At 37.3% G+C, this 12,687-nt stretch overlaps 1 protein-coding gene across 4 annotated transcripts in view; it reads left to right on the plus strand.

Annotated features, from left to right (window-relative positions):
- The window catches only part of LOC128992334 (tyrosine-protein phosphatase non-receptor type 11-like), a 139,174-nt gene that overhangs the window by 87,150 nt on the left and 39,337 nt on the right, over nucleotides 1–12,687 (plus strand). The window lies entirely within an intron of this gene.

The raw sequence follows: 12,687 nt of genomic DNA on the forward strand, positions 1-12,687 counted from the left end.
ACAAAGGCAAATAAAAGCTATAAAAAATGTTATAAAAGATTCATTTGTTGACCTTTAATACTCTGTGTTAAAAATTCTTTTTCTAGACTAGCTGTGTTCCCGTTCTACGCACGGATAGTGTAGTCAGTTGAAGTCACTGGTTAAAATACTACCTCAACCTAACAATTTAACACTTTATTCTGGTTGACATTTTCATTAACAAAGGTGCTCTTGTCTTTTTCGTGAAACACTGAGAAATAAAGACATTAATGCGTCAACAACAGATACACACAAAAATACAGAAATTAATTAAGTTGGGAATCTTCTACGGTTTAACCATAGCAAAGTACATATAAAATTAGTAAGCGCCGTCAATGAGTGGAAACCTAATTTTTGCAAGCTATTGGCGACAATGATTTAAAAAAAGTACCGTAAGTTTCCCAGCCGTAAACAACACTGATTCGTGGTCTTTTTCCCGGTTATCAAAACTCAAGAACAATTTGATGCACAAAGAATCTCCGGTTCCTGACGTGGATGACGCCTAGTTATTTAATTTAATTTACCGTTACACAATATTGCACTTGCGATTAATTAAATCCGTTATCTAAGTAAAAACTTGTTTAATCTCACTTGGTTTGAATTTTCTTTCAAATCGTGATCCGAAATGGTTGCGGTATTTGTAAACAACATAATGTAAACATATCAGTGACGGCTAGAAAAAATAATCTTGATCCAAACTAACAGCTTTTCGTTATTTCATAGATGACGTATGTGATAAACATTAGGAAAAATCTTAGGAAACTGGGGGAAAACGCACAAAATTGGGTTTTTGAACGTCCGTCATTTTATTTACAAAGTAGTGAGGCCATATTTTAATGGCTAAAGACACTCTCGCCAATCATGTGAATACATGAAAATTATTTCAATCTTGATAGGTACTCTCGTTTTCCTGGAGAAGATAGCGTAAAATGTCATCTTGAGTGTTGCAGACAGACAGAAATAGAGATAAGACTAGTTTCTGCTTCTTTAATGTATAAAACGTAAAAATAACAAAAAAATATTTAATTCTGAGCAATGTACAGACAAAATTCTAATTTTATTTATATAGCATTATATAATCTTTTTCTAACACCTGCCCCACCAAATTACCAAATATTAGAGTAGAAGAGAATTTTGAAATTGGCGCACTCTTTGAGTGACTATTCCAACTATTGTCATTGACCATAACAAAGGACCATAAGGCTGGGAATACACTATCATAGTTCTATGACATTTATCTATTACCAATTGTCTTTGATGAAAAATTATAGTGTAATGGACCAACTACTATTCAGTATGATATTGTGTCTATGATAATCCTAAAACGATCTAATCATAAACAATAACTCGTCCCCTAGTTATAAAGTATAACCAAGAATCAAAGTACAAATCATAAAATTAACCCTAAAATAATGAAAACAAAATTTTGTCGTCACTAGCGATCGGTGTCACCGAACATAAACTAGACACGAAAAACGAGCATCAAAATGTTCAATGGGATGAGAAGTCTACGTTACACCGAAACAAAACCAAAACTTATTGGCTGAACGACTCTCTAACAATTAATTTACTAAAATTGAATTTCATAAAACTAAAAAAACCAAAATTAAAATTATTGTATTCTCTTTCTCTCAAAACGATGGGGGGGGGGGGAGTGTTGGCCTTTTCGCGTAATCTGTTAACACTTGTCATAGGTTGTTGACCATGTTCGCCCAAGTGCCTACCTTGGAAGGATGTGATGACGTCACCTGTCGGATCTACCACAATCGGTGTGTTCGGAAGTGTTAACCATTAGAATATTGTCATTCAGACCACGTGACGTCCTTCCTTCCGATGCTCGCCGGCGGCCGCGGCCTTTGGACGTACGATTGAGGAATCGACAAATACACTGCTTGGCTTAGTAAACGTACCCAAAGGAGAAGCTTATAAACATTATATAAGTCGTCATTAAGGATATCTACCGGTAATTGAGGTTACTGAAATAAACACATATTTTACTAGGTCACAACAGCTACTGAAAAATTACTGATGTTTGTAAAGTAGTGACGGTCGAAATCAGAAATTTTAAGTCGCGATACAGAAACTTTAAAAATCAAATCCCCGAACCTCGAAACCTAAACGCAAAACTTACTTGCCTGGACAAGGTTGCAAAAACATATACAGGCAATAATAACAACTAGAGGTCGTCCAGTGGTTGAAAACTCGACCTATGTACAGACTTCTCTATTTTCACCCCACGCTGTAAATAAAACATCACCGGTTTTCGATTAACATGCTTACCTATACAATAGACTAAAGCTAGGCGCCCACCGGGCAACTCAGCGGGTGACGCGGCGCGGCGCGGCGCGGCGCGACGCCGTGGAAAAAAGTTGCCACGTATCCGTGCCATGTTATCTTATGGACTGACGCCCACCTAGCAACCCAGCGGGTGGCGCAACGCGGTGCGGAAAAAAAACTTCTTCTCGAATCCGGCAGTGAGAATTCGGTGGAGAATTTCTTCCTCTCGTGTTGCGGCGCCTCCGTTGAGTTGCCTGGTGGGCGCGGGGTAGAGGCACGGAAACGGCGTCTGCCCCTCGTCTGCCGCTCATTCGGGTGTTTTCGGAAAGTATCGTGAGCCCTTCGGGAGTGTTCGGGTCCGAATCGAAGTGCACTGTGCATCCCCTCCAAAAGAATAATTCTCAGCGCTGCCCCGCGCTTCTGCTAGAGTTGCTTGGTGGGCGCGAACCCTGGAGAAGCGGACGGAAGTTTTTCTCCGCGTCGCGCCGTGCCGCGCCGCGCCGCGTCACCCGCTGAGTTGCCCGGTGGGCGCCTAGCTTAACCAACACAAGGGAGTTTTATCTATGCCTATACATAGATTGTTTTACAGTTAATAATAAAATCTTTTCAACATAATCAAAACTGTAAGAAATCAGAGGCCTAACCCTGGCATAACAATATACATATTAGATGTATTCACACATTGGTTAATATTTATTTGCATATAAAAAATATCGATATGAAACAATAATGTACATACGTTTATGTTGCATAGTATTTGGTTAGTCTATCGGTTGCATTCAGAATTTAATTGACTTTTTCGTCAAAGTTACTTTTAAATCTCAAAACTTGCTCATCGAATGACCAAACCGAAACTCTTAGAGTTTTGATGGTTTCGATATTTGGTTTTGACGAGTCACTAGTTAAAAGGCTCTTAAGTCGCTTACTTTTGTCAGAAAATAAATATAATAGTTAAAACAGTTAATTCCATTTTTGCAATCCTCCGAAATCATGACTAACAAAAGAAGGATGATTCTATGTATCTTTTATAAGTTATTTATTTAGTGAAAACTAAAAGAATGTGTGGAGTGCATACTCACTCTCATAATGGTCCTCTTGGCCTTTTCTTGATGAATAAGTTTTCCTTTACGAGATTAGGAAAAACATATTTTGTATATGAACTTTGCTGTTAAGATTTTTAAAATCGAAAAAGTTAAGGTAAGTTAAAAGTGTTAAGGTATTTAAACACGTTTCTAATCATTATAATGCAGAAAACCTAGGGTTAACATTGCCAAGTCCTTTGTCAGTTGTTTACATTGCGCAAGACCTTACGTAATGTGAACACAAATGATTCCTGAGGCTGGACAGAGGAGGACAACAATGAAGAAGTGATTGCCAATAGAAGACTCCACGGTAGAGGTTGTTTACTAAACAATGTTTGGTAAATACAAATCACTTTCAAATTAGTTTACTTTGGTGACGCGCAGTTGCTTTGTATTTGTATGCATGACAAGCTTTAATAGTTGAATTTTGTTAAGGCTGACTTTGAACATAGCCTAAAATCTTCTTTAGATTATTCGATTAGGCATAAGGTTGATAAACAGTCAATAGTACACGTACACGTTTAATAAATAGTCAAATTTAACTACTTGAATCACCAGTTTATTTTTATGTCCTGTAGCGCCTGAATACGTTAAGTCTTGCCTTTATTAATTGGCATTACACTGACTTTTTAACGATTAGGAACAAATGTATCGATTTGAAAGTTTCTACCGGACTATTTCCCTTTTAATCGTGCAAAATGTGAACTATAAAACTTACCCTAGAATAAGAAAAATGTGTTCAACACCAATATACTAAATCATTGCGTCTAATGAATCAAATATACAGAAACGTAAACGTTTACATAAAGATAAGAAGTCCACTTGAACCATCTAAAGTCTCCGTCATTACTGTGATGTTCTTTTAGTAATACTGCATGTATATTTACAAAATGTTTTAGTGGGTATAAATCAGTAGACTCTAATGTGTGTAAAATAAGTTACCAGTTGCTGAAGTTAGGTTGATGTACAAGTGAGGAATGTATTTTTTCAGTGTGGTGAAAACTTTGTCTATCTTTTTATATATCACATGTCACAAAATGGTCTTCAGCAACCGAATTCCTGCATTTTACAAAAGCCTCTATGACGTATTTTAGATTCGTATTTTACCCAAGAGTCAAAAGTTTTTATTCCGTTGATCCATTACACAGAAATAGGAACAGTCAATTGTTTTACTAATTGCTATTATATTAAATTAAGTTTAACTAGAACTATGTCATTAGTCTACCCACCATTGTAGACCAGAGTTCCTCAATCTGAGGTGCGTAAGTATATTTCCTAAAGGTTCTGCAAACATATTTAAATCAGCTTTAAAGCTCTTGTCTCAACAAGCTTTTTGTGCAAATAGGTATAAGTTTAACTTTTATTTTGAAAATGTGTACTTGACAAGCCCAATCCGTTCATGTAAAATTAAAATAGTAAATATAACAGAATTCACCAGCAAATTTGGATAGTTTTTTTAGGGGCTTGCAACAACAATACAAATTAATATAAGCTACCGTGTAAGTCAGTGAGTTTAATAACCTATGAGTTAGACAGCCGTGAGTAAAGCAACAAATTATACAACCTATGTTTCAATACAATTTTACATAAGGATTAAACGCTGCAATAAGAGTTGGGCGAAAAACTCTGTGATCAAAACCTCACGCATGGGAACGATAGTATCGCAATGCGGACTCCCTGATATGTGAACAAAAGAGACCAATTGGGCTGAGGTGGCTAACTATGAGACCTCCCATTGTTGTTGTTATCAGTGACGTAAGTGATAACGAGAGCTCTTCCTTCTCCCGAAGGACATTCAGGATTACTATTCCTCGGACCCGGTCACTCACTTGTCTATTGTCACCAGACGTCGAAGTTTCCTTATGCGTCTTCCTGTCCGCCAAGGACTTCGGCGAAGTTCGGGGGGAAGTGTTTGTGGCTGTCGTAAAGTCGGGTTGCTTTGAGAGATTTGTTTAGTTTAAACTTGTTTATTTAACTTGATTAGCATTTTAAGTATCGGAGTTACTATGCGGATATAATAAAACAAGTCTTCAACAGATTTTCTACAACTACCAGTGAAATCGGAAAACTTTTAAGTTACGTGTTTAATTAATTGAAAAGTAACTATTTGTATTTAGCGTTGTTATTGCATCATGAAACGTGCTTCTGGTCCGAGAGAACTATGAGGAATCCTGAAAATCTGTTGAAAGTTTTCCCCGCCTATCTCTGCTGAACTTGAATTGCGCTGAAGTTAAAATTCAACTCTTAACAACTTTTTGAACGTACTAAGCCTGAAACAAAATAAAAAAATGTGACCTAATAATGATGCATCCATATACAATGAATCTATATAATCAACCTGTTTAATAGTACAGAAATAAAATAATCAATAACTAAGGCAGATTCTATCATTTTAATACAAGACACCCAACGGCAGTCCTTCGGTGGAACATTCCTGAGTGATCAAACCTTTTCTTGGAGTTCTGGGTTGACGTAGAGCCACTAGAGCGCCCACAGACCAACAGCCTTGCTAGGTGCGAGGGGATACGACCCATTTAATTTACAATAGACATTGTCTAAGCGGCCGTGGCGAGGATTGATGGTTCTAACAACCTTCGTCCTTCCTTCCTGAGTCACGACCTGGACACTCGCCGGGCGGTCGAGGTGTCTGGACGACGTCTACAGGAGCTGTCCTGCAGATTTGACGTATAGAGTTGAGAGGTTGCAGAAGGTTGTCCAGGAGATGTGACGTCTAAAGTTCGGATGTTGTAATACAAGAATGAGGGGCTCTAGAGATTTGACGTCTATGGGGAGAAGGCTGTAAGACGAGTAGGAGGTGTCCTGGAGATTTTACATATTGGGGAATATGTTTGTACTACGGACATAAGGTTTTATAAAGTTTTTGCTTCGAGAAGGGAGACTATAAAACAATCAGATGGTGCTCTGGGGATTTTACTTATTGGAGAAGATGTTAGAACGACGAAGAGGAAGTGTGCCTTAGATTTGACACTTATGGAGGAGAGTGTATTGTCCTGGAGGTTTTGCGATGGTCAGGAGTTATCTAGAAGATATAGATGAGTTATGGATTGCCTACGTGGCTGACTGTCAATTAGTAGTCATATATAAGGTTGGACTGAATGGGCTCTAGGACTTCAAGTAACGATCAGAAGCTGCCTTTGAATTTTTCATATCGGGAGTGGCCTCTCAGGGTGTCTGCTGGTCAGGAGTGTTTAATATGACGCGAGACAACGTGAGATTTTTTGAAAGCATGAGTGTTCTAGGAGATGGTACATCAATAAAGGAGCTGTCTAGGGAATGTTCAGGTCATTTAATGTCGTCTGGGAAGATGTCCAGCAAACATGAGTTATCTATGTTGTTTTCAAGGGATCAGAATAAGTCCCTATTCGGCGTTCAGAAGTCGCCCATGAAGTTGTTTGATGATCGGCAGTCGTCTATGAAGTTGTACGGAGAACATTAGTACTCCTTTGCTTTTCCTACAAAATGAGTCTCTTATGAGGTTTTCAGACAATCAGAAAATTCTGTGAAGTTGTCTGGTGATCAATATTGTTCTACTTGTAGGACTACGTGGGATGTTCAGAAGTAGCGTACGAGGTTACCCGGCAATCAACAGTGAGTATATGAGGATAGCCGGAGATCAGGAGTGTCCTACTAGATTATTATAGTAAATGATTTTACGTCGATCAATAGCTATCCAGGAGGCTGTTGGACAGTCAGAAGTTAAGTGGTTTTCCGACGAGTGTCAGCCTTGATTAAGAGTACTGTATATGGACGATGAGATTGTCCAACGATCAGAGATTTTCTGGTCTTTAAATAAATAGGTTGTTCCACGATTACGAATAGTATATCATGAGACTGTCTGGCGATAGTACGGAGTTTGGTTTTTAGTTGTAGCTATCACATCACAGTTTGCTACACGTACTCTGGTTGAGAATTTCTGGAGATGTCATGCAAGAACGGATAATTTGTCGTGCAGACACTAAGGTGCTCCCACAATAGCAGGAGATAATATTGTGTAACAGATTGTCTTGATGATGGCCGGAGACGTCATGCAGAATGAGAAATTCTCTAATATCAGGATATGTCATAAAGCATAATTTTTCAGCTAAGATTTACTGCAAGTAACTTGAGATGAGTAAACGTGATCTTCGCTCTAGACTTGTGACGCCAAGCTGGTTCTGCGACCGGGTCGTATTTGTTGGGACTCGAAGAATTTAAATAGTCTGCCTTGCGAAAGATACCATTATATCAATTAAAAATCTTAAAACGAAAATCCGACATTATACTGGTTAAAAAATTCCTAGAACTTGTATTTCCAGTATTACCCATTAAATTCACGTACTGAAACATGTGACAAGGAAAATATCACTTGGTTTTAGCTCTTCAACATTTACCTCACGCACTCTCAATTAACATCCACCATGTTTACTTGTGCTTTCGTTCCCGCCATAAATAGGTGTTCGGCGACACTTGCAGACATTCGTTTCCCGCGTTTTTGTCTGAACAGCTGATCAGGTGTCGCCTTTATGGAACAGCTGGACGATAATTGCGAAGATGGCCTTGAGATTGGTTGACCCTGGGACTTCATCGCGCCCCCGCGGTTGTCATACCGTACCAGGGGTCCGCCGGAAGAGGCGTTGAGAAGTGAGCTAACGTCAATTTGAGATGTGGAGGATTGGGGCTTCAAACGAGTTTCAAATGTACACACTCGCTTTTATTGCTATTTACTGTTTTGCAATGCAACAATGAGTTGCAGTTTATGAAATGCATCGGTTATTTGAATTGGTGAAACATAAGTGAATTATTGTATTGGTTTAAAGGAGGAGGTTCTCTGATGCAGCTTAGTCTCCCCCTAGATAAATATATTGGCGGTCCAGATTCTATCCTAATTCTCCCATTTTTTGAAATATTTTTTGTTCGAATTTAGATTTTTTAAATAAAAAAAACAGCCTTATATATTTAACTTTTGTATATTATTATTTAAAAACCCCCTTTCTGATGAGCACTACTCAAACTGTCTCAAATTTATTTCAAACCAAATTCTCTCGAAAACACATTGAAACTCTGGCGAAAAGAAAATATTTCCTTACAATATTCGTCGCTGAATGTATTCTGCGAGAAGTGGTTTGCGCTGAAGTACACACTTGAGAGACAGCCTTGTCGAGCTGTGAGATGTGAATAAACACAATGTTTGTCCGGTGCTGGTGAATGTTTAATGCTACGACAGCATCGTCCTCCCTCCCTCTCCCTCCCTCTCCCTCTTGTCTACACTGTAAAGCCATCTCTGTGAAATATCTGAGGAAAGTAAAAGCCACAAAGGCCCAGAAAGCTTATTTAAACTGTCTCATCTCTAAGTCTTTGTTTGGGGTAAAGGCGGAGGGTTTGAAATAAAAGATTTTTTCCCTTTTGATTTTTTTCTCAAGGGTAAATGGGATTTTTAATGTTGAACGACGGGTTGGTGTGTTCATTTGTATTTGGATTAGAAAATGTGGTTTTAATGTTGAAAGTTTGAAATTATTTGTTGTTCTATTCGTTTTAACAGGCTTAACCGTAACAAATTTTCTGTTCATCGATAACTAAAACTTATTTATTATCTTAGCAGAATAGGTATGATAGAGTATTAACCATTATTGGTGTTTTTTTATTAATCTTTGGAGAATATTTATGTAGTTTCTGAGAAAATATTTTTAGGCATGCAGTACAACTGGCAATATCTTGATGTGATTGTGTGTTTGCAAGTTTTTGGCAAAAAATGAGAAATTATCCAATAGGCTATAGGAAATGTGTGCGTATATTAATTTATGTCAGGCTTGAAATTTCATTCAAAATGCATAGAGAAAGTAGACTGACCGTCTTAGTAAAAACGTTGAGCCTGTGCTGTTGTGGGTTTAATGTCTGTGACGTTTGAGTACGCTGACGACGCCCAAATGTTTTTTTTTATGTGGAAGTAACAATTTATGTATTTTGTTGTTATACTATTACAGGAACAGTAATAATTTACATGTTGTTAGGGTTAGGCAAAAGTCTGGAACCCCCCCCAGTTAACTTTTTAAACACGTTGCAGTAGGAAAACAAAACTCTGCACATATTTAAAACATAAAAAATTGCACTTTTTCATCAAAGTTACAACTTTGCCCCAGCCCCCAAAATGGGGTATTTTGGGAGTAGCCCCAAATTTTCAAATGTAAACACGTATCATGTGACCTATCATTTTAAAGGGATTCTGATTTTCAGTATAGATGTTGATTATCTTTATAACCCGTTCAATAAACACCACACATAACTCCAGTTTCAATAATAAAGGTCAACACTGACTTCCATAACGAGACTTGTTGTGATGCTGATTACGTCACAAGCGCAGGTGATCAATGAGTGAGTCATTCGTGCGACACCCACCGTGTCTGTGTAATGTCTTGTGAGCGACCCTGCGCAGGCGGCGTTGGCTCAAAATATCATCTTTGTGAGTTGTCGTTCCTGGTACTTTTATGCTCATTTCCTGTGTTTCATGTTCACCTAGAGACATCCTTATTTTAAAGTTAAACATTCAGGTTAAAAAAATAAATAAATAGAAAATGAAATATAAATTGCATATATTTTTATTTATCATTTTTTATTTCTTTACCCTATTAGTTAGTCAAGTAATGTTACTAAATGTTAAACTAATTTTATTGTGTGGCAAATACAGCCTTATAAATTCATCCATCGTCCTTAAAATCTGCTGAGACATCTTTAGGTCTGATTATGTTCGATATTTGTAGAGTATGTTTCAATACGCCATATTTATGACTTGTTACCGTATTGCACCAAAGTTAACATTATTTTTACACAAAAACCTGTTCTGATTGCTAAAGAGTGGCACTGTACAATGTAACCCTAAAATAAGCATTTAATCAACATCAACGCACCCTAACTTAAATGGACATGAAAATGAAAAACAAATTACAACAGTCGACATTGCTATTTATTTACATGTCGTGACTTAACTATGATTGATAACTAGTACAGATCTCTGTAAAATTTACTTAAATCCTAAAATCCCAAATTAAAGTTATCTTCAATTTTACTGTAGTAGACCTATGAGATATATTATTCAAGTGTTCAAATTGAATTATTTAGTTTTAAAGTTGTAAAAGTTTGAAGATATTTTGATTTTTTACAAAACTTTACTTTGTGATCAAGACTTCAAATTTAGTTTTCTAAAACATGTTAATTTGTAGATCGACATTAATACTTTTCGTACGTACGAAGTAAAAAGTACGAAGAGAAGTAATTTCTCAAGTATCGAGATGTTCAGTATGAGTCAACACATTGATTCATTGTATCGACCCGAATCTTAATGAATGTTTAATTTTCTTAACGAGGAAGCTCGTTATGCTAATGGTATTTAGTTATTACTCAAGTGAGTTTCCGCTTTACATTGTTGAATCATTGCTAGAGAGGACACATTTTAGGAGGATAAATAACATTCCCTAAGTATTCTTTCGTAAACTATAAATATTTAATAACAGTTTCTCTAATCTAATCCGGGAACTTAAGTTTGAAGAGGATTTTTTGTATTTTTTTGAGGATTTAAACTTGCCTATAAGAATTAAAGCGTTGAATTGAGAGGAAGCAGACATCCCATATGAGTGAGTGTATTATAGCCAGATTTAGCCAAAAGAGAAGAACATCGACAAATTAACCTACGAGGAAGAGCTAATATAGAAGTCATATTCATCTCTTAAATTTCCGTACTAAGATAGTTTAAACTTACCGAAAGACTTCTAAGATGTCAAGTTCCAAATGGCTTGCAACAGTATTTAAAATTCACTACTTATTAGAAAAACTTCACTGAATCATCTTAACAATGCATACACACCTTGGTGTCTTTTTCAGAGAATGATGGATGAAGGATGAGTGTATGAATGAATGAGGATCGATTAGTTAGAAGAAGATTATGACGCCATTGTGAAATTTCAGTGGGTGATGAGCTGACTGGGGCTGATCTAGGACTACTCTTCAGCCTTCGAAGCTGTAAGAAGGTTTTGTTCAGAGACTTACAAAAAATCTGTCTCTGGAAAAACTGGTAGCTGCATGAGAGCTCTTTTACACGATCAGAATGCGAATTATCGTTGATGCGTTTGTCTAGAGGACATCAACACCACATCTGTTGCAAGGGTTTGATTTAGTTAAAAATGCATTTCACACAACCGTTATCTTTCCTGAAGCCAATACTAAGTTCTTGAACTATTGCTTTATAGCCCACGTTCTTAAAACTATTTATATGAAACGCATCCGTTGTTAATGGTACCCAATATCGTCAGAAAAGCTGTTGATTTCCGAATAATAAAATCGTTGAGATAAGTTAAGGTGAAAGTCATACAATGTCGTAATCAAACTAATGCATATTTTAGGCAGACTGGGGGAGCGAGCTGGCGTAGTGGTTAGAGCGCGGGACTTCAGTCCCTGAGGTCCCGGGTTCGATCCCCGCCAAGTCACCAATGGATTTTATTTAAGTGATAATGTCGCAACCCCTAGGTCTAGCCTGAAGTAATGTGAAAAACAATCCCAGGCTCGTGCCTAGCGTCCTTAGGACAAGTAAAAAAAAATTATGCAGACTTAAATCGTAATGCAAAAATGTGTTTTTAACTTAGCAAAATTTCGACTCGTTTATTATCTTTATCCAAGATGTCCAAGACAGTAAAAGTAGCCGACAAATTCGTTAAAAGATAAATTATTGACATTCAAGTGAAAACAGTTATATCCTTACCTAATGCCAACACAAAATTTAACGCAAGCTTAAATTTGCAGTTGTATACCCTTATGAAGAAGTGCCTTTTTAACCCAAAGCAGTACTTGAACGCCTTCCATAACCTTAAGCACAGAGAATAGACCGTTAGTCTATTGGTCTATTGGTCTATTGGGTTACTTTATGCCAATGTCATTAACACAGACATTTTTTTTTTATTTTTTTTTTTATTTATTTTTTTTTTTTTTTAAGAGGTTGGCGGCCTCTTTTAACCTTGCATTTGCCCGTCCACATAGACTAAGCGCCCGTGCGTGGATCGTTTACAGCAAAGCAAGGAGTGAGCCGGTACAGTACAAAGGTGAACTGTACTGATAAAATGTTATCGGCAGTGACCAGGATCCGAACCCACGACATCGCTGCCTTGGGCCCGAAGTCCGCGACGCTACCGACTGAGCCACCGACTCACTAAAGTGTTAAGTATTCAACGCTACAAGTGTTATACTTGAAGACTTTCATAAACAGTTTGCTCTAAATCCAAAGTAAAGCTCTGTAACCTTATAATCTGCTCATAAAGATTTTACTCAA

Source organism: Macrosteles quadrilineatus, unplaced genomic scaffold, assembly GCF_028750875.1.
Source record: "Macrosteles quadrilineatus isolate MER2022 unplaced genomic scaffold, UCM_ALF_1.0 Scaffold_4__1_contigs__length_99947679, whole genome shotgun sequence".
NCBI lineage: Eukaryota > Metazoa > Arthropoda > Insecta > Hemiptera > Cicadellidae > Macrosteles > Macrosteles quadrilineatus.